The sequence below is a fragment of the Paralichthys olivaceus genome, chromosome 21, assembly GCF_024713975.1.
Source record: "Paralichthys olivaceus isolate ysfri-2021 chromosome 21, ASM2471397v2, whole genome shotgun sequence".
Classification (NCBI taxonomy): Eukaryota; Metazoa; Chordata; class Actinopteri; order Pleuronectiformes; family Paralichthyidae; genus Paralichthys; species Paralichthys olivaceus.
In genome coordinates this window covers 5,161,885-5,183,029 of record NC_091113.1, presented here as the reverse complement: position 1 = coordinate 5,183,029, position 21,145 = coordinate 5,161,885, and the positions used below count along the sequence as shown (strand labels likewise).

At 38.5% G+C, this 21,145-nt stretch overlaps 1 protein-coding gene across 1 annotated transcript in view; it reads right to left on the bottom strand.

The window, feature by feature from the left end:
* The window catches only part of LOC109626731 (protocadherin-15-like), a 203,125-nt gene extending 182,423 nt beyond the window's left edge, over positions 1-20,702 (bottom strand). The window contains exon 1 of the mRNA XM_069517681.1: positions 20,348-20,702. The gene's annotated coding sequence lies outside the window, so the exon portion shown is untranslated. The remainder of the gene's footprint in view (positions 1-20,347) is intronic.
* Between the last annotated feature and the right edge of the window lie 443 nt (positions 20,703-21,145).

The following is a 21,145-nucleotide window of genomic DNA, read 5'->3' as shown; positions in this document are numbered from 1 at the left end:
CCAAAAGTTTTTTTTGCGGGAGTGAACACTTTAAACAGCACAAATTAAAACAAGTTTGTCTTAATAGTAGTCCTGACAGACCAAACCTAATTTCATGCATGGTTGGCAGTGATTTTCTATCTTCATCATTTGTTACATTAAGATCTAAATGGACCCTAATGCATATAAAAAAACATTTCTCGTTTCTACTGGCTGATGTAACCACAGAAGCAGGTTGTAATGGACAGAGAGGTTCTGTCTTTACATGGGGCAGCCACTAAACTCCAATCCAAAAGCAGGAATCTATTGTTTTGCAGCAGAGTACAGTGGTCTCACACTTGGAGGTCCTGACCCTCTTCCCAGCTGCTTCACACTCAGCTGCAAAGTCCCTAACTGTGCACTTCAGGTCACGGCCCAGTGAAGCAAGTGAAAATACTTCATCAGCAAAAAGCTTTGATGTGGTCTTTAGGTCACCAAATTGGATTAAACTCTTCAGCTACAGCAAGAGATTCAATCAATCACTGAAGGAATTTGTTTACCAACCCAAGTGTATCGACTTTCACGTCACTGTTTTATGACCCCCGAGGGACTCAAAGACACTGTGTCTACTCGTCTTGTTAGGACATGACAACTTTACCTCATTTCTACATACACCCAGAATGTTTTCTTATCAATGTTGAGAGACAAAACTCATGGTATCGTTTTGTTTTAAAGTATAATGTGTGTGCAAAAACAAAAAGTACTCTTTTAGGGTGTTTTCAACCACAAGTCCTGTAGTAGTCTTTTTATTTGAAGACTTAATTTTGGTGAATTCTGATGCCAATGTAATATCAATATCAGTACCTCAACTCGGGGGTTAAAACTGAAAGCAATCCTGCAAGCCTGTGCAACTTGTATTTCTTCTTCTTATGTAATTCGCACAGTTTTCACACAGCAAACGTATCAAACCATGGTTCAGATGCAGACAGAGACAGCTTCTTGTCAGAACACCGTGTTCCAAGGCACCTGATACACCTGTCATTTTGGTTCAGACTAAACCGAAAATTCCAAAGGACTGGACCAAACAAGGTCAGAGTGAAAATGCCCTTAATTTTGGGATCCAATTTTAGATATCGCTGGCAGGTCTTTGTGTCTCTCTGTCACGTTCTCTCGGTGAAACACAGTCGCAGGCAAATCTGGACTGAAACAGGAATGGCCTTTGGAGGGACTGATTGACGTTTGCCAGTCCTTATGTTTGAGGCCTGAAGATTGCACTGAGGTTTCATCATTGTCTCCATTTCCTGTTTAACTCTGTGTGGGTGGACGTGTGTGTGTTCCCACGTATAGCCGTATGAACACGTGGTTTCACGTGGCAGATTGATAATAAAGGCCAGGTTTCAAACAAGAGGAAGCCTGGGAATTGTCAAATGTCCTGATGTCATGATGATGACACACCATTTTTAGAAAATACATCTTTTTTTCTTAAAGAAGAATCTCTTTGAACCTATATTTGACCATTTTCTCTTGAAGCACAGAGTATCCCCAATGACTACAGTTAACGAAAACTTCTCTATACTTTTGTTCAAAGATTGTCTTTAAAATAAAGTTACCAACATCTTAATTAACTGACTGCAAAAGACTTCTATGAACCATCTCGTCTTCTGCAAGTGATGAAAACAAAACACCATCTTAACCGTCTCCATAAACACCTGAGAAACCATCTGTCACTTTAGCTGCATCAGCTATAGGCAAAGTTTGTTTTAACATAGCATGCAGTGTGTTTAGCCGAGAACTACTGCTGACTGATGCTGTTAAGGACTGATGCTTTATCCACAGCTGTATTAATGTAAATCGGTTTGGTGCAGTTTGAATGACATGTGATTTTAAATGGAAGATTACATATGAGTATACATTAAAATTGATATATATACCTTTTAGATGATTTCATATATTTGAAGCAAATGTAATTTTGTCGTCATAAGGGAAAATAAGTTTACTCAAATCTTTCCATTCGGATTATCAGCAGCCATTTTGATTTCTGTCAGGTTTGTCACACAGTGGTTAAATTAAGACAATACAGTAGGACAAGCAAAGATGAAGGAATACGCCATACCTTTATAGTAAATACAACCAAGATAAACTGGACTACCCCAAAATTTCGAGTATACCTTCATGTACAGCTTGGAAAATATCCTCATAGAGGTCTTGCAAGCTCATTTTCGGAATGACGGAAAGTCAACGGAGTCTGACAGCTGGAAGTAGAACCAATAAAGTGTATTGAAAGAGTGATACATGTATTGATGATGAAGACAGTGAGCATTGGACTGTTGCTTGCAATTAAAATTATGTACTTTTTTAATACAAGGAGAACACAAAGGCCACAGAAATACAAAGAACATTTTTATGGCCAGTCTTATCCCGACAATTATATATAGAGGTATAAAAAGAAGCAACCAAGGTGAACATTAAAAGTTATGACCCCACTAACTCGAGTAGCCCATGAATAGAGAGTGTGCACTTAAAGATAAGCAACAAACAAGAAGATAAAGAAAACTGGACTGAAACACTAAAGGGAACCTAGTGAGAACTAAAAAAGAAAGGGAGAGAAGATATGAACTGAACAGAGTAAAACAAAGGAGAAGAAGAGTGGGTACGGGCAGTCAATGTTATGTTAGCCCCAATTTTAGCTGCTCTACTCTGTAGTCAGAGGGGAAGTCGAACATGATAGAAAAGCATGAATGGCCATAATAGGTCATTCTGGCAGTTTTAAACAAGCCAAGCTGCAACATGACCTTCACCAGAGGAGTTTTCACAGAGCAGACCAGAGGAATTCAAATACATTTATTTTTTTTCCAATTCTATCAACACTGAAGATCTTTGCTTGTCCTAATCCTGCAGACAAGACAACATATAAGACAGAAAAAAAAACTCAGGAGCTTTTACAAATATGTGTCTTGCCCCTTCAGAAATGGCAAGAAATTAGACTAATGTTCGAGTTCATTTAAAGGAGCTTACAAAACACTGGGTGCGGCTGACCACAACTGAGTGCAATCTACTCCTGCATAAAGCACATGCCTATAGGGGGGAAAGTGTTCTCCAGAAAGGTGAAACTCCGGACAGGAGGAGGCAACGCTGACACTGCAAGCCTGCCTGGACTGCACTGTGTGGGAGGAGTTCATCAAATCATCTCGGGACAAGAACAGACTCACAGCAGTGGTCAGCTCATGGGTATCACACTGTGAGGGCATCGATATCCCTGAAAAGATCTACCTGAAAAGCAAACCTGGGGTGAGGAAAAACCTAGAAGTTTGATCAAATATAAAGAAAACAACCATGTGTTTAGAAGGATTTTAATCTGATCTGACACCTGCTTAGAGGTTTGATATGTTTTATTCAAGGTGTGATGTGCTAACCCTCACCCCTGTTTTAAAATGCATCGGATAAAACTCTTGTCAATCTTGTTTCAACCATTTCTGAAGGCAGTGTTGCTACTTCAAAGCTACAACAAGCCCTGGCCTCTGTGACATTGGTAGCCATATGCTCTCCCGCTGTGCTGACCACTCAGACCCAATTTTCAATTATATTTAATAAATTCTGTCAGCATAGGTTTCACTCACACCTGAAACCATGTACAATAGTTGCTTTTGCAAAAACTAGCCATCCCAAGACTATTAATGACCACAGGCCTGCAGAAGCCATGACCTCACTAATTATATTTTCTTTTAAAAAGCAACCTGTGACAGTTTGCATGAAGAGCAAACGGTGGTGTTTCAGAATGCTACTAGAACTCAGCTTAAATCTTTTGTAAGCACTTAGAGGGTAGTACGAACCAGTGTTGTCTGTGGACATCTCATTAACTTTTAACACCATGCAGCCTTTCCTGCTTGTTCGCAAGCATGTTGTGTTTTGAATTGTACCTCAAAGAGTGAGAGTGAACTGACATTTCAATGGACATTTCTCTTGGTATAACTTCAACATCTACTGTGTCCTCCCTGCTCTCCTATATATCCTGTAAACTAATGACTGCAGCAAAAGATTGAAATCATCATATTCACAGTAGTATATAGTACAATTGTAACTTCTACATCTTTGTAGAGGATAGATTTATAATGAACCTGTTGAGGGAGGAATAAACATCCCATGGTGCTGTCATAGAGTTTTTTAAGATGGCCTATCAAGAAGACATAGAACAACGTGTACATTTTGAGCACTCCAACCCAGTCAAAATGGACATTTACTGTTGTGATGTAGAAACTGTTGAGTTGTACAAGTAATTGAACACTATAGCGCAGGTATGTGGTGTGAAAAAACAAAAAAATGCTATATTTTAAGAGGAGTGTAGCAGAGTTCAATGTCAACATGTCTCTGGTAATATAGAGTCCATTTTTGTTGCAGCTGTTGGTATGCTTCAGTCAATCTAATGCACTGACAAAGGTGACCAACGTCTGCAGCAGAAGTGGTACTCAACGGAAAAGTCTGAGTTGTAACAAACAGCTGTTGTGAAAACAGAATTCATTCTGTCTGACAGAACCGACCCCTGCAAGAGTTTCAGACCTTGCCTCTCTGCAAATAATCACGAGTGAAAAAACTAAGGTACAAATGCTCTTTCATACCCTCTGCCATTTCACTGCTAAACTCCAGCAGCAGACAACAACAGAAAAGGGTCAAATTAGCTTGACTCTACTTTCGGCGCATATGTATGTACAGTTGCATTTAAATTGATTATTACAACCAATTAAGTAGTATACTTGACTTGATGATCATGCAAAACAATATGCTGACATAACTGAGCAGCAGTGCATATAGTAATCATAATGCATAACAACTGTGGAAATTAGTATGAAATGAGAATGTGTGACTAAATTTTTCAAATTGTGGTATGACTGTGTGTGGTATATACTGTGTGTGCCTGGTTGTGTTAACAGAACATAAAACGAGAGAGAGTGCAGCTCTGTGACTGTAAATGTGAGAAGATGACCTTATATGCATGTTAGAATAAAAAATACTTAATTAGTGTGCACATATGCACTCCTCCCACACACCTTCAGTAGGTTTTCAAATGACTGTGTGTGTGTGTGTGTGTGTGTGTGTGTGTGTGTGTGTGTGTGTGTGTGTGTGTGGATGCTCTCCTCACTGTTCACGTCAGGGCTCCTGAAACATTTCCACTATGTATGTGTGTGTGTGAGATAGAGACAGAACCAATGTATAAAATGCAGCACTATGTGATATCTACTTGGGTTGAAACATGTGTCGCCATTATTAGCATGTACGAAACATTCTTGGGTGTGTGCGTGTTTTGCGACCATGTCTCTCACAACCAATTCGACACACTCACTACCGTCCGACTGTACACCATTAAAATCAAAGGGTAACTTTGAAAGCAGAAATTGAACTGAAGCTTATTATTACCATGCTCACATTGTGGCAGCAACATCAAAGGACATCCATTTAGCTCGGACAACCGGAGTTCACCTCTTATAGACGATGAAATATAGTAGCACATGGAAGATGCCTGGTGACGCAAGGAATGGGTCGGTGCCTGAAAGCAGCATGAGGTAGGTATGAATTAAAGGAAAGCCGTGACTCCATAACTGCTTGGAACAATAACTAAAAAAAGCACTATGGGGAACGTGTCGATAAATCATATATAAAGATGGACAGAGCTCCTCAACTTCCTCCCACCGACCACAAATGAACTGAAAATATCCTGGATATTGACAACCACTGACATCTTGTGCTTTTGGAGCAAGAGTGTGTGCAGTCGCAATGAGAAGATGTAGTCAGATACACACAGATGAAACACAACAATCTGTTTAGGTATTTCTGTACTCTAGTTTATAGTTCGTTATTGGGCTACATATTGAAGTTAACTGCATCATGATAATAGAGGCCAGAATATCTGGCTGGCCAATTAATCAGTCTGACTCTAGTGAATACAAAAAAGTACTTAAGGTAGAGTGAATATTGTACTCCATTCTCAACTTGCCCGAAGCATGACTATAAATGTATGCTCATGTTGTTCTTTAGATTTAAAAAACACTATGAAACAGCTGATGTACTGCACATTGATTTGAAGTATATGAGCAGCTTCTAAAGAACTTTTGAATATTTTAAATCTATAAAAGTGACAGATAAGGATGCTAGAACCTTGATCAGTGTTACAACCCAGCTCCTGCATTATCTGAATCTTATAGCTCTTTCACAAAAACCAACATGACAGGAGTGAAACTTCTAGTGAGATACTGTGACCTCTAGAAACTGAAACGGGTTCAAAATGGCTTCAAAACAGTTTCTTGTAGTAGAATTATCAGCAGAGACATAAACTTGTCGGAGGGCAAGATCTGGAGTCTTATGTTTTTTGTTGATAAGAATACTAAAATCCACCACATTTTTCTGCATATATATATATATATATACCAATACTATAAATAGAATAGGAGCCAGAAGGATGTTTTACAAAGTCTGATACTAAAAAGGAAGCTTTGCTTTTCTGTAAGAAAAAAGAGAAAAGGAGCTCCGACATTGTAACCACTTTCTAATATTTGAATATCCAGGGCTTTATTACACTGTGGGACTCCAATCTATCAGCCTCCCATTCACATTCAACACAGCTAGATCTCCTTTATACACCAAAGGGTGTCATTTCAGCATGGAAGCTGCTTTGTGTTATAATTTTAATGAGGTTTAAGAATACAGTAGTTTAATCTGCAAGACATACAATTTACTGTTATTTAAAAAGTCAGCAGGTCCTCTAGAGATTTCTTGTAGATGCAGCCACAGCAAAGTGCACCGCTAGATCTCAACTAATTCAGTGTTAAGTGTATAAGTTATGAAACAACAACATTAAAAGTTGTTAGTAATATTGTTGGAAGTCTGTAAATAGAAAGATGCAGATAAGGGCTCTAGGCATTAATTAAAAGGTTGGTCAGGGAGAAGTTATGAAACAGGGATAGGATTCAATGTTTTCTATTTCCTGTTCTTATTCTGTCCTCAACTTGTTTTGATTTGTTTCAATTCCAACTGACAGTTTGTTTACACAATGGGAGTAAATATCCTCCTGCTTCACGCTTCTCCCTCCACAACCCTCTGACAGATGAGAAATGGAGCAATTGATATTTATGACAGGAACGCAATTAAATCCTGTGGCCACTGTCATAAAAGCTACACGAGAAGAATGTATGTATGGCTATGAGATTCACACCCACATATTGTATATACTATATAAAGTATTTATGAAAATGTAAAATAAACCAGGAACTACTGACATTCAAAAACTTCTCAAGGACTTTTCAGGCCAGATTCCCTCACATTTAGGGACAAACATTGCATCGTGTGAGACATGGATCAATGTTAATTACTGTAACATCACAAACAATTTCCATAATGAGAACTAAAAGAATTGTATAGAGGCTCACAGACAACAATTAAAAAGAGAGATGCTTGAGTACATGTATGAACACTGAATTGTGCTATGTTACAGTGATGACAGACTGAGGGGGCAGCAGAGATACTCTACTAACTTCAGTGACACCTAAGATGTGTTCAGTTCAGTTGTAGATTTGTGATCCGCCCATTACCTTTGTCATATCTGGCATTCAACATTTTAAACATTATTTTATTATTATTTATTTGGACATTTTTCCAGATGCTTGTTGTTGGGTTTTTTTCAACAAAGTGCAGTTGTATGTTGTAATCCTGTCACGTGGTCACACATCCCTATCCCAGTGTCATTGCTGGTAATGTTATGAGATCTGTGACACACAAAACCAACCCACAATTTAAAATGTCCTTGACAGAGCAGAATTAATAATAATTAATGTTGCTGTATAATTAACAGTGTTGGATTACCGTTTCTTATTACATGGGCTATTCAGGATTTTTGTATAATGTAAAGGCAGCATTTTAGTAGTGATTGTGACTTTGATTATTGTGGTAATAGAGACTTCAAGGCATTTAGGTCAGTCCTATTTTTCATTATGTTAATTCCGATAAAATGAACTTATAATGTAAGCTGTTTGTTAAATCCATATTTCCCTATGAGACGCAAAAAGAGAATTGTCAGAAACCTAAAGATAGAAGAGGAATTTGGGAGCAGAGTAACCAAAGACAGAGAGACAAGCTGCCCCTGTGGCACCATGTGATAAGGATATTATGTAGATTGAAATGCTTCACGCAGGTTGAAATCAGCATAAAATGGTTCCGCAGTTTTGGTCTTACTCACATATTCTCAATCATGGCTTTACTGTCAAATTATACACAGACTCAACTTTGAGTGTGATGTGAATGCAAAGCGGGTTTATAATTTCAATTTGTCCGGAGCACCTTTGAACTCTGAAAACATTCAGTACAAGTACACACAGTATTGTGTAGGTTTCAACACTTCCACACAACTAAGGAGTCATCTAGCAGCTGACCAACAGCATGTTTGAGAGAAATGTAAGTTTGTTTCATAAATCATAATTCAAAGTTGCAAACAAAAAGTACTAAACCAGCTGGAATGAAGCCAAACTGAAGCAATAAATTATAATGGATATATGTTTGGAACCACTGACCACTGACCAACTGATTGCCTTCCCTAGAGCAATGCAACTCAGAGGGGTAAAGGTGTGAAACACTTTCCATGCTTTATAATTGACTTAGAAAATGGTAATACTTGCAGTAATAGTTTATGTCCTTTTAATATGTGAACCTTTGCGTGACCATATCTTTCAAAGAGAGATATGAGATGATAGGAATATGGAGAGCATTAGATATAGGCACTCTGGAAACTATTACTACAACAAGAATATTAATTGGAGAAGATGTTCACACATTTGAAAATGATGTGATGACCAAGCAGATTGTCTCCTCATCGTTCATGTATTGTGACTTGTGAAAACGGAGCTAATGACTAAAGTCTATTTTAAGTACAGTGAACTATGGACTGTGTTGTACACAGCAAATTAAAGGTGCAGACATGTTATGTTATGAACTATGAATCATCTCTCTTTTTTTTCTCTCCTAACCTTTAATAGCAAGTTCATTATGTCAGTATTGCAGGGTGGCTAAGTGCAGCATTTCACAAATTGGTGTCCAAAAAGTGGTCCGAAAAGAAGGTTTGAGAAGCCCCAGAGCCAAACGATAAATAATTCATTTTTATTAATTTTTCATACACTGCACTCTAGTATAGAGATGTGATTGTTTCACTGAGGCTGCAGGCTCCATTTTAACTGCTCTTACAATTGATAAAAAAACTATCACAAGATTTGTCCCAAACAACAACACAAGTTTTTGGATTTGTAGCGTAATTGCAACCATCAATGATGAAAAGTTATGGGTAGTAGCAAATTAACTGCACTTCAGAAAAGGCTTGATTGAAATAATTTCCAGAACGTGTCAAAATTATTGGTTTATTTTGCGACAAACTAATGCATGTTTTGTCATAAAAGACTGCTTATTTTTGTAAAATCTAATTTAATATTAATTTACAAAAGGTACTGTGTGATAAGCATCAGACTTTTTTTTACTCATACTTCTTTGCCTGTCAGTTACATGTTTTTCTTTTTAACCATCCATTAAAATTTCAGCAAAATAAAGCTTTTAAGGCAAGAGCTCTGACACAGAAAGTATACGCTCAATTTGGAATAATGGCACAAAAATATTCCTTTCGGATTTGCATTAACTACATATATATATGAAACTGAAATCTGGAAAACAGAGTTACAAATAAAATATTGATACCAAGAGAATAAAAGAAAGGGGATAATATAAACTCCTCAACCTGCAATGTACAAAAGGGGAAAGTGCAGAAGCTAAGAGTGGAAACAAAGGCTGCCAGTCAGAGGGGAAGAAGAGACAGTAACAGGAGAGGAAACAGTAGAGATTTAGTAATTACTGAGTTCTAGTGCTCCACTGTGCAGACAAACTATTTCTGGGACCCCAATCTCATAATCCCCTGCCCGCCAACAAAGCATTTTCAAACTAATTTCCTGAGAGCAACACGTCAGCCATAAAACTCCAAATGAAGCAGTAAATAGCTGAATAACGACATAACGAAACAATTTCTTTTAACAGCTGCAATTGTCTGTTTAACAGTGGACAACAGTGGACAACTTGCCTCCACCTTCTCATTTTCCTTTTATTGACTTTTTTGAACATTTTCCAGACGACAAATGTGACAGGGTTGCTCTCTCTAAAGGGTTTGCATGAGAACCAAAGTATCCATCTCATCTCTCACCACTGTATGGAGTTCTAAACGTATAGTTTGAGATTATATAACTTTCTCAAATGGGCCACTGTTGTTTTATGCTAAACACCAGATTCAATCATTTTTCTGTGACTGGTTTCCAGTTTTAAGATCTTCTCAAGTCTTTGGATCATCATCTGTGACAGACGTAATCCTTTGCTGTTTGATTAACTTGTTTCCTCAGCTTAATTTCTGCAGTAAAACTTGTCATCCATTTATTTCCTCTGTGGTAGCAGAACATTTTACACCAGCCTTCACAAGGCGAGTTAAAGTGGAGTAACCAAACACCTCTTAACTCTGAAAGACTCCAAATCAACCACTAGCCTAACAACATAAAGCTACAATTTCCTGGTACTCTCTCCTTAAAAAACAATATCTTTTCTGAGGAATGAACACAAAATTGCCTGGTTGTGAAATATAAAAATAATCCCCACATTTCAAAGCTTCAGATAAATAAATATAAAAGAAGAAAAAGAAAAATATCACTATGCAATGTAAAAACTGAATAGAAAACAATAAGATGTTTCAATCAATTTCACTAAGCTTACATAGTAATTCCAATGAGCCTCAGTACTTAGCTATGAGTCAGTTAATTGCCCTCCCTCTTCTTTCACAGCCTGTCTCACTCCGCTTTAAGAAGTTGTCAAATATCAAAGGCCTTATGACTACAAAGCCTAACACCTGAAAAACCATTACCATTCACTTTTCGGCTTGATTTTCTTAGACCGTAGGCAAGAGCGACATGTTTCACATTATAGGATTTCAAAGGTAAAAGAAGAAAAAGAAACACCTCGTCATTACAACTGCAAGTAAATCACCCACCATGAGAGTACATATGCACGAGCAAGCCGATGATAGAAGGAAAGTTCACTGTGCACATGCATGCACGTAACCGTAGCTGCATATACGCTCATACAAGTGCATCTCAAATACAAACTCAGGCGCTACACAACAGCATGTCCACTCTTAAAACTCACTCTTAAGTGGGACACTGAAGAAATCTATAGCATCTCTACCTGCTGATGAAAACAATCTAACAGGACTGCAAACTAAGAGACATTATATTTTCACGTCAAGAGTTTGGAACCCTGTGTATTAGTACTACTTTATGGTCAAGTTCATTTATACAGACGTTGAATAATGTGGGGGTTTAACTACACCCTTGCCGCACTCCGCGTCCTTATGAAAACATGCTTTTACTACTCAGTCTTTATTGGTATCCATGGTTTTGAAGCAGTCAATTTTTAAACACCATTACTGCTTTCAATTAATTTATACAACACCCTTCATGCTAAGTCAAAGGTTTTCTGTACATCCACAAAGCCATATTTCAATATATTGCTATTGCTATATATTTTATATATTGCTATGTCTCCTTGTTTCAGACACACACACACAGTGCTGGGTCAGACCGCATATGTTAAATCATTTATGAGTCTTCAGCACCGCTAATGCAAACTGCACACCAATACCCACTTAATAATTAAAGCCTGGTATTGATTGTGGCATTACAATGCTTGTGTTGAGGGACATTAGTCAGTGCTGATTCGCTCCTATAAAACTAGCTTTAATTCTGTGGGTGAATGCAGATCGAGGGAAGGGGGAGGAAATGAAAGTATGCAGGGAGAGATTTCAAAGACAGACTGAAAGAGAGTCTTGGGGAAAACTAGAAAAACAAAGTATTGAGAGAAGAAAGCGAAAAAGAAAGACTGGGCACAATAGCAAACGACATGGTTTGAAAAGGGGAATTAGTGATTTGAGAAACAACTAATCTGTCATTTTGAACCAAGTGCACTCAACAATGACCAATGTTTGTGAGAAGGATGTTGGGCTTCATGGTTTGATATTAAGCCAATAACCACTCTGGACTGTAAGATAATGAGACTGAAAGAGACCGTGAGTGAGAGTGCAGCAATTCCAGTCCACTTACTGGCAGTAATGCATCTCTAAGCTGGTTTGCCAACTGCCGAAAATACCAAGTAAGAAGAGGAAGCGTGAGTGTGAAGCGGCACCAAGACCACCAACTGAGTTTCACATTGTGTTTTATTTACAACTAACATTTAACTTTCTTGGTTTCAAATCTAAACCGTTGTCTTTTGAGACTAGGTCTACCTCTATCTCTCTATGTGATCTCCCTCAAACTGCCACCCTCAGCTCTTCAGTAAATTGCACTGGGCTCATCAGACACTAGTGGATCTCTTAGTCTGTTTGTATACATAATATTATGTTAACCATGTTGTCATGTTGCTAAAGCAATTCAAGTTGGATTTAGCAGTGTCACTGCTCTAAAAGCTGGTATTAATTAATACACATATAGGCAACAGTATGTAAACATTCTAAAGAAGAGCAGATAAACATTATATATAACATACACTTCACACACAGGCAGCAGCAAACACTTAATACATAATAGGATGTGAGTGCACCAGTCATTCTATCTACTTGCTATGATTTTTGTGTCTGCAATAACTAATCACAGAATGAGACAAACAATATCGGACAAAAGTCTGACGATGAGAGGCTCACTGTGATGCGAGTCATTTATTAAACTTACATCAATAATATAAATTATATCAATAATAACTACATAATACCAGGTGTAATTGGTGCATGAAAGAATTGCAGCGTGGCAGCAAACAATAAGTGAAGAATGACATCAATATAAAAACACCTTTAACAAAAATGGAAAAACAAAAAGAAATGTTTAAAAGTTCTCTAAAACTCAGAGGAATCCCTCAGTGGGCACAGACATATGATGGTTCTCCATGTTGTGTTCAAGGGCACATGGTCAACCAATTCTGTGTTTTCACCTTGGTCACCAAGTCTTTCTCATCTTTATCATCTGGCAAATGAATATATATTTAACACCACCAGTTACAGCTGTCTTTGATAGGCATAGCTCTTTATGCTCAAAATAAAAAGCAGCATTTGTCATTCACAATATCTTTGGAGAGAAAGCTGCTCTGGCATTTTCAGCTCAGCATCCCCTGACATAACTGAGCTTGAGGCTTTATCTCTATCATTATTTCTGTCACTGCATCAACTCGGTGAAAGAGAAATGCACAGAGATATGTGCTCAGATGCTGTACGTCTCCCAATGCCAGTTTTTCCCTCAGAATTAGATTCCACCTGTGGCGGAGCTTCAGGGTTGGGGGACTCAGATCGAGTCGATAAGGGCTTATTATTGTGAGTGGCCAGTGAGCCCAGTCCCAGTACATGCATGCAGCATGCGCTCATGCGCAGCCTAAATGACAGGTACACAGAGAGGACCAGTGTTATGAAGCCTGTCTGCCTGTCTGCAGAGAACTGTAGGCCCATCACGCACAGCTTATGTGGAAACTACTTGTGTTATGCCGAGTTCTGCCTGTTTGCCAAGGACAGTAGAAACTTTATGGATTTCTCGACGGTCCGCTGGGCCCTCGAAGAAGTGGGATTTCTACTGGTGCTGCCAACGGCCAGTCGAACTATGAAAGATGGGTCAATGTGTTTGTAAGAGACAGAGAAAGTGACACAGCATTCTAAACTGAAGTGCTGCTGCAGTGGTGCATATAAACAAGCTCCAATATAAAATCAGACCATTTTAACAATGTGCATTTGTCAGCTTTAAGAGACATTTGGCTTCTTTGACATGCACATTTTTAAAGCAATGATATGTCATATAAAATGTGTCAAATAATCTGTGCCAAAATTCCAGCTATACTGCTCAAAACCTTTGTTTTCAATTGTAATTTGGTTCAAAGCCTATTCAGGTACTACATGTGATTTATGATTATGAGTCAGCATGAGAGAGTTAATAAACAGGAGGATATGAGCTGAACCTGCTACACAAAACACGAGACGTAACGTGTGTGGTCAGTTCCAGTCATAAAATCATGGCATCACCCCAAAGAGGTGGTTTTTCCGAAGTTGACAGACGGCTCTTGCATGCTGCCTGTCTAAAAAGGCTGAATGAAAAATATTCCCTCAGCAACTGAACGTCATTCATCATCATCACCTTTATTCACCACTGGTAGATTGACATTGAGTGCTTTGAGGGCTTGGAGCCAAAGGTAAGAAGGTTTTTGTTAACTATAGAGGAGGCAAAATAAAAATTAGGGTCAAAAATCCAACAGTTAAACATGTTTGACGTTAATAGATGCACTACATAAAACTTTGTGATGCTCTGTGAACACATAAATAGATTTCATTTTGATTGTTTATTTAGTATATACTGTAAATTATATTTCCCTGATCTTCCAACTCAAAACCTCAATCACACTCAATTTAGCGAATTTAAGATCTACCTCATATACACTTTAATGTGTGACAACAAACTGAAGTTTACAGCTTCAGTTGCTGGAGATTATTAAAATCTCTGAAGTGCACCATAGAAATTTAGCAGTATCATTTTGGAGTTTTGCAGCTTCCATCAGCTGTTTTTTTTTTTTTTTACGTGATCTATGAGCACCATCATACTCAGTCACTTTTACATCTGTGATCACATGACCTTAATTTGACCAATTCAAGAAAGTTGAATACTAAAATAAAACATGCGTGATACATGTGTGTGGTTTGAAAGTTCTACACAGTTGCAACACAAGCCAATGGTCAGAGTATCGGAATTACATGAAATATGCTATAACCATATGACAATGTATAATCATAGACATTCAAGCATCTACAAAAGATATTTTTGTGAATATCTGAACATTGAAGAACCAGAAGAACCATCATGCTTTAACCTCATCCTTCATCTCTAACACTCATAACCATAATTATCTAACCACCTACATCATACAATTTGTCATTTCACACTTCATTTGCAAATTTAGACACTCATGGAATATACAGTGTACCAGCCATACAGCACAAACACAAAGAGTAGATGTAACATCTTTTACCATCACACAATCATTCAAGCATTAATGGCCCAACCTTATCATTCACACAAACACATTAACACAAAAATAGCACTGACGTCCATTTCTGTGTCCGTCGTCACTCGAGTAAATGAAGCAATCAGTCAATTCCATAAATATTATATAAAATATAAAAGCACCCGAACAGAAAGAAAATCCTAATATTATACACAGACGGTGGGTATGAAAAACAGAGACAGACAGACCCATTATGACACTAAGTGTAATGTTCAAAGTGAGTGTGTATGCCAGCGTGTGCATGTGGACGCGCATTTCTCGTGGAAACAAAATCAAAGAGAACATATGAAACCAGTCTGTTTGATTTGAAGTCAAAAGAAGATGAGTTTATAGATTTTTTTGACCGCGCTTGCCTCAGAAATGTAACGAGTATGTGTGCATGCACATTCAAACATAGACACACACACACACACACTAGAATGCAAAAAGTACTTTGCGCAGTGGTTCAAAGTGCAAAGTAAGCTCCTAAATACAAAGAAAAATCATATGGTGCATATTCCTTTTTCTGAGTAACTGTCAAACCACTCAGCAGTTGCAGTAGGACTAACTACTCGTACAGCGCCATCCATAGGTTAAAATTTGTACTTCTGCTACTTAAGCTACAGGAAACTGGTTCTCTTCAATATTTTCTGACACTTTGAGAACCAAACATGGAGTTGAAAAAGTAATGTATGCTGTGGCAATACAGATTAGCTTATGAATTCAAGAGGAGCATGTGTACAAAGTGATTTCAAGACAGTCTAGGTTAACATTGGACTGAAAACAGTTTTGACTCCATCATTCATCGTCTGAGCTTTTGATCCAGATACACTGTGTATCTCAAAGACAAGGACCCAGCTGCGGTGCACGGACCGCTGGATCACTGTCACTGCTCTGGCTGCTTAGACAGCAAATAGTCTGTATCTGGGCTCTACTACCTCTCTTTAAGGTATTTGAGACGTTTTGACCTTTTGGTGACCACTTAAAACTTTTAGACAGGGAGCTTATTGTCTGTCAGCAATGATTAATGTTAGCAAAGACAGTGAGGGAGGAGAGAGGAAGTCACCGAGCGATGAGGATGGAGGAGCAACAAACAAACTGTATCTTGGCTTCCATAGTAAAAAAAATGCTACAAATATGACGCAATTAAGTATTTATATGGAGCACAGTAAAACTTACATGTGTTACTTTGAATTAACTTGTGTTATTTGGCGTGACTTGAACAATAGACCTGCTGTTCAACAGCAAAGTGTAATCACTGAACCGTTTTCTTTTCATCCTCGCTCGAAACGCCCAGGGCAAAAAGTGCTAGTGTTTAACAAGCGGGACTGAGTTTACACGACGTCAGTTATGTTACAATCAAACCAATGATGCTTGAGTGAACAAACATGCTAACAGCTAAATTAATACAGAACAGAAACAGAACATTAATTAGGCTTTCTGTCCGTCTCTATTCCTTTCTTTTCCTCTATCCATGTACAGTGTTCTGTGTAATTCAGTAAGTTCACAGAGAAGCAAACATTATTCATTATTTTGCAGTGTGGTGTTCATCAGGGCTTTTTCTTGAATACCTTCTCATAGGTCCGGAATGTGAACAACCTTTATAGTGGCGAGAGGAATTCCAAAGAAACCATTTTTTATTCACCTATGTTTGCGAAACTAATCTTGAAGGTGCCATGCTACCACCTTTATTCTCTTTCCTAACCTCTTTTATGTTCCATAGGGGTGTTTTTACTTAATCTGGCTGGTTAGAGCAGAGCTAAATCAACTAAAGCTCAATGTAAAGACAGTGTTATCAATATTTTAGAATATTTTGCTTTCTCAGCCTTCGTGCTTTTCGTATCTTGCGGTTTCCGTTCTGCCCTAATTCCAAACAAATGTGGACAGTCAATGAGAGAAACAGAAAGAGACAAGGAAAGAGAGAAAAAGCTGCAAGCCATAAACAGCTGTTTCTATGTTTCCCGACTTCTAGAGTGAAGGCAAGAGAAAGAGACATTTTCCACAATGACTGTGGTTGACAGACCTTTTTTCAGCGAAAGTAGAGGAGCTGCTAATAACATTAGGATTGGCTGTGTTCTATTTGAGTGTCTTAAGGAAGCTGTGACGATGTGACACTGAGCCTGAATGCAGAACACCTGCATCCTCACACTGGAGAAGCTCAATAAAACTCTGCCACCATTAATTCAGCTATTTATACCCGCGCTCTCCCTGATGTGGCATGTCAGAATACCCATTTGAGAATATATCTATGGATAATTAAATATGTATGACATGGTTTAAAAATTAAATGTGAAAGGTAATGTTTAGAGCCAGTCAGTCCCTTGTGTAGTGTCTCCACTCACAGTTGCACCATGTCTCTCCTCATGTCTGCATCTCTCCCACTGTTTCTCTCTTGTCCAACCTACTTGACATTCCACCACCCAATCTTTCAATCTCTTTACTTCTCTTTTGACTCTCTATCCTGTTTTATCTTCCTTTCTTTTTCTCTCTCTCTCCATCGCTGCCTCCACTGAGACAGCTCTCCTACTTCTTGTTCTCTCTGTTCTCCTTGGTGATTGTTCTACACTTGTCTGAACCTTCTCTGAAACTCCCTGCAGGCTGGGAGGTGGGTGCACAAACAAGCATAAGCACACACACACACACACACACAAACACACACATTGCTGGTACACACATTTCTAGCTGTGTCTTATATGTCCATACAACTACCATTCAGACAAAAATAGGCCCATACACTCAAATGCTTACAAGCCCTTTTAGGAAGCAACAAGCAAGCACCAAACACACACACGCACATGTATGAATTCACACACACAGCTGTTGTCATGACATTTGTAATAAATTGCTTTGTGGGATTTCCTCTGCTGGTTAAAAAAGATTGAAATGCCACTGCAGGCATGATCACAAATCAATAAACCATTCTCAAAGCTGCCATTTCAGTGTGTGTGTGTCTGTGTGTGTGTGTGTGTGTGTGTGTGTGTGTGTGTGTGTGTGTGTGTGTGTGTGTGTGTGTGTGTGTGTGTGTGTGTGTGTGTGTGTGTGTGTGTTTTCACAGGCCGCAACTTTTGTTCTGCCTCTGCTATTCCATTTGCCTTTCCATTCATTTCATTGTTTTCCCTTAAATATATCCATAAACAGTGTTTATAAGATAAGATGAACTTTATTGATCTTCAGGAAAAAAAAATGCAGCCATTGCTCCCCCATTCTGTGAACAATAACCTGGACCAATTTTATACTTTCTTGTGCTATGTCCTACATTTAAGAATTTAGGAAGAAGAACTGATGTGGGTTTTTTTTTACATGGAGGCACTTGCAAAAAGATTTTATTTGAGCGCACTAGGCTTATAATCATTTCCTTTTAGTATTACATATTTGCACACATAGTTTATCCCTCCTTATCTGAATACTGAAGGTTGTTCTTCAAAATATGAAGTTTTTAAATGTATGAAAGTGTATAAATTGAATTATTGAAATGAATGTTTGTGTTTGAGTGATGTGACAAGATCCACATGAAACAAGATGTCTCACTCTGTTGAATTTGCTAATAAAGTAGTTCTTTTTCAACAACTTGACAGTGCAGTAACACCATCATTGTCTTTGTTATGCTATCAAACTTTTTATTTAAAATAAATAACCACCCATGCTCATGCACACATTTTACAGTTTTCACACATCTGTTTTTAGTCCCAAGTGCAAGTGCCCGTGCCGCACTGTCAATCCCTCTACCAGTACTGTTTTACATGTCAGTGTGCTTTATGGTTTTATCGTCTCCCAGATAAAAGATTAAATAAGCGTGATTTTGGGGATTCCACACAGATTAGTAATGATATGGTAGAGAGAAGTGCAGAGGGACACGGATTAAGGTGTAAATCTGATTCATTTACGATAAATCCACCCTGTCTCACTATCTCTGCAATGGCTTTCTGGCTTAAAAACCTGATCCTCTTCACTTTCTACAAACTAAAGCACTTTGTGAACTAACTATTTAATTTTGAATTTTCCTCTGATCACTGCCACACGCTGGTATTTTCCTCGATTCCCTGCTTACAGAGTTCAGCGCGTGACTGAACTGCAACATGGAAATGAACACCCTAATTTCCCCAGAGATGTTTTTGTGCCCTAATAAAAGTACATTCTTTTTTTTAAGGACTAAGTGAAAGCATGAATAATTCTTGCAGGGAATCACACTCACAGTCTGTGGTGCTGGAAAAGGCATGGGAGGCAATATGAGAAATACAAGTCAAGGATGGAGTTATTAGTTACACCACCACAGCAGGGATCTTCTGCTGCTGCTTTTCAAATACTGGATTTTTTCCCAGTACTGCCTCTACTGTACTAACACTTGATGCAGTATTCAGGATCACCAAGTCTGTGTGCACTTTCATTCCCTGTCACTGGATGTCCCAAACACTGTCTGCTGCCTGTCCATCAGCATTTAACCATTGACTGATGGCTCCCATCTCTTGTGAGCTCAAGCCACTCTGACCAACACTGATATTAGTGGGAGACTGGCCACTGCTCCATTCTGGCACTTAAAAGTAAAAGATCTGATGTGACACCTTTCGTTTAAAGCTGTAGGTTGTTAAGTTGTTTTTTTAAAAACTTTCTTATTTGTTGAAACCCCGATAGCCATCAATAAATAAACTTGTCCGAAAAAAAAGGAACAGTGGGTGTCAGTGGCCCGCATACCCGCACGCTGTAATAAACACGACCACTGAAATGACTGGCTGATGTACCTGTGTGCTCCAGTCTTCAGCCAAAGAGACGTACACCAGTGAAGACAAAAGTTAAGGGAAAAGTGAAGATGGATATCGGAGGGTTAGGTATGTAGGTTATGTATCTGTGGCAGGATTGATCTTGATCTGCCATCAGGAGCCTCAATACAAAAACCACAACACTGCTGTACAGCCTCCTGCCACAGGAAGTCACACTCCAGTGTAATAAAACACAATGGCACACATGGTGAAATGACAATAAAGGTGAATTTTGAATCTTGAACGTCCTAACTTTTCAAAGTTAAGGAAGGGAACTGACCATTTCAATCACATGGGCTAAGACCATAGACTGTATATGGCTCATAGACAGGCACCGAAATGAAAAGAGTAAACAGCAGTTTAGCCTGAGGACCTGATGGAAGCAGCTTCACCCTTACATCCACTTTAACTTGTATATTTACTGTCCTTTCAAAAATAAAAGAAACAGCAGCACCAGAGTTTAACTACGAGACAAGTTGTCCTGGAGAATGTCTCATAAACCTCAGACCTCTTACCTTTGACGTCTTCGTGGTGGAGACTGAGATGGTCTTGACTTTTAATCCGACTGAGAAGTGATTTCAAAGTAGTTTGTCCCTTGAAATAAAACAAACTCGATAAAGAGTGAGTCCACAGCTCCACACATAACGTGGGACGGTCTCCTGTCCTCGTTTAGCACAGGCTCGTCCCCCTCAGGAGGCGACTACAGGTGAGTTCGCGGTAAAACAGAAACACAAAATGGCGACCGAACCCGAGGGTTTCCTGTCTCTGCGTCGCGCTTGTGTGAGGAAACGTGTTTGTCGAAGTTGTTCAGTGAAACTTTGTCGAAGAAACTTCACCGGAGCTCCATCACAGGAGGCAGCTAGCACCTGAGGCTAGGTTCACAGCTAGGTGACGCGCAGCAAAGCATCATGGGCAACGTAGTCTGCTGACACTTTTACAAAAGGTGCTTTCTAAGAAAAGTGATATCATACAAGTAAAGTTTTATTCACATTATTAAAAGTAGTACTAGAAGTATTAGTATTATATATATATTAGTAATATATATATATATATATATTCCCGGAATATACCTGAGAGAATTACATTTAACAGAACAGGAAATACAATAAATTAAATTACAGCAATACAATTAGCAATAAAATAAGTTAATTAATAAAAATAAATATATATGCCATAGACATAATCCATTTTTGTCACCATCATCAACACAGCTCTGGATTTGGTGGCATGATGCTGCCGTAAACTCGATTGCGCTATATTCTAAAAACTAGTGTTATTTACTCTCGTTTGGTGTTTGTCATAAATAACATGAT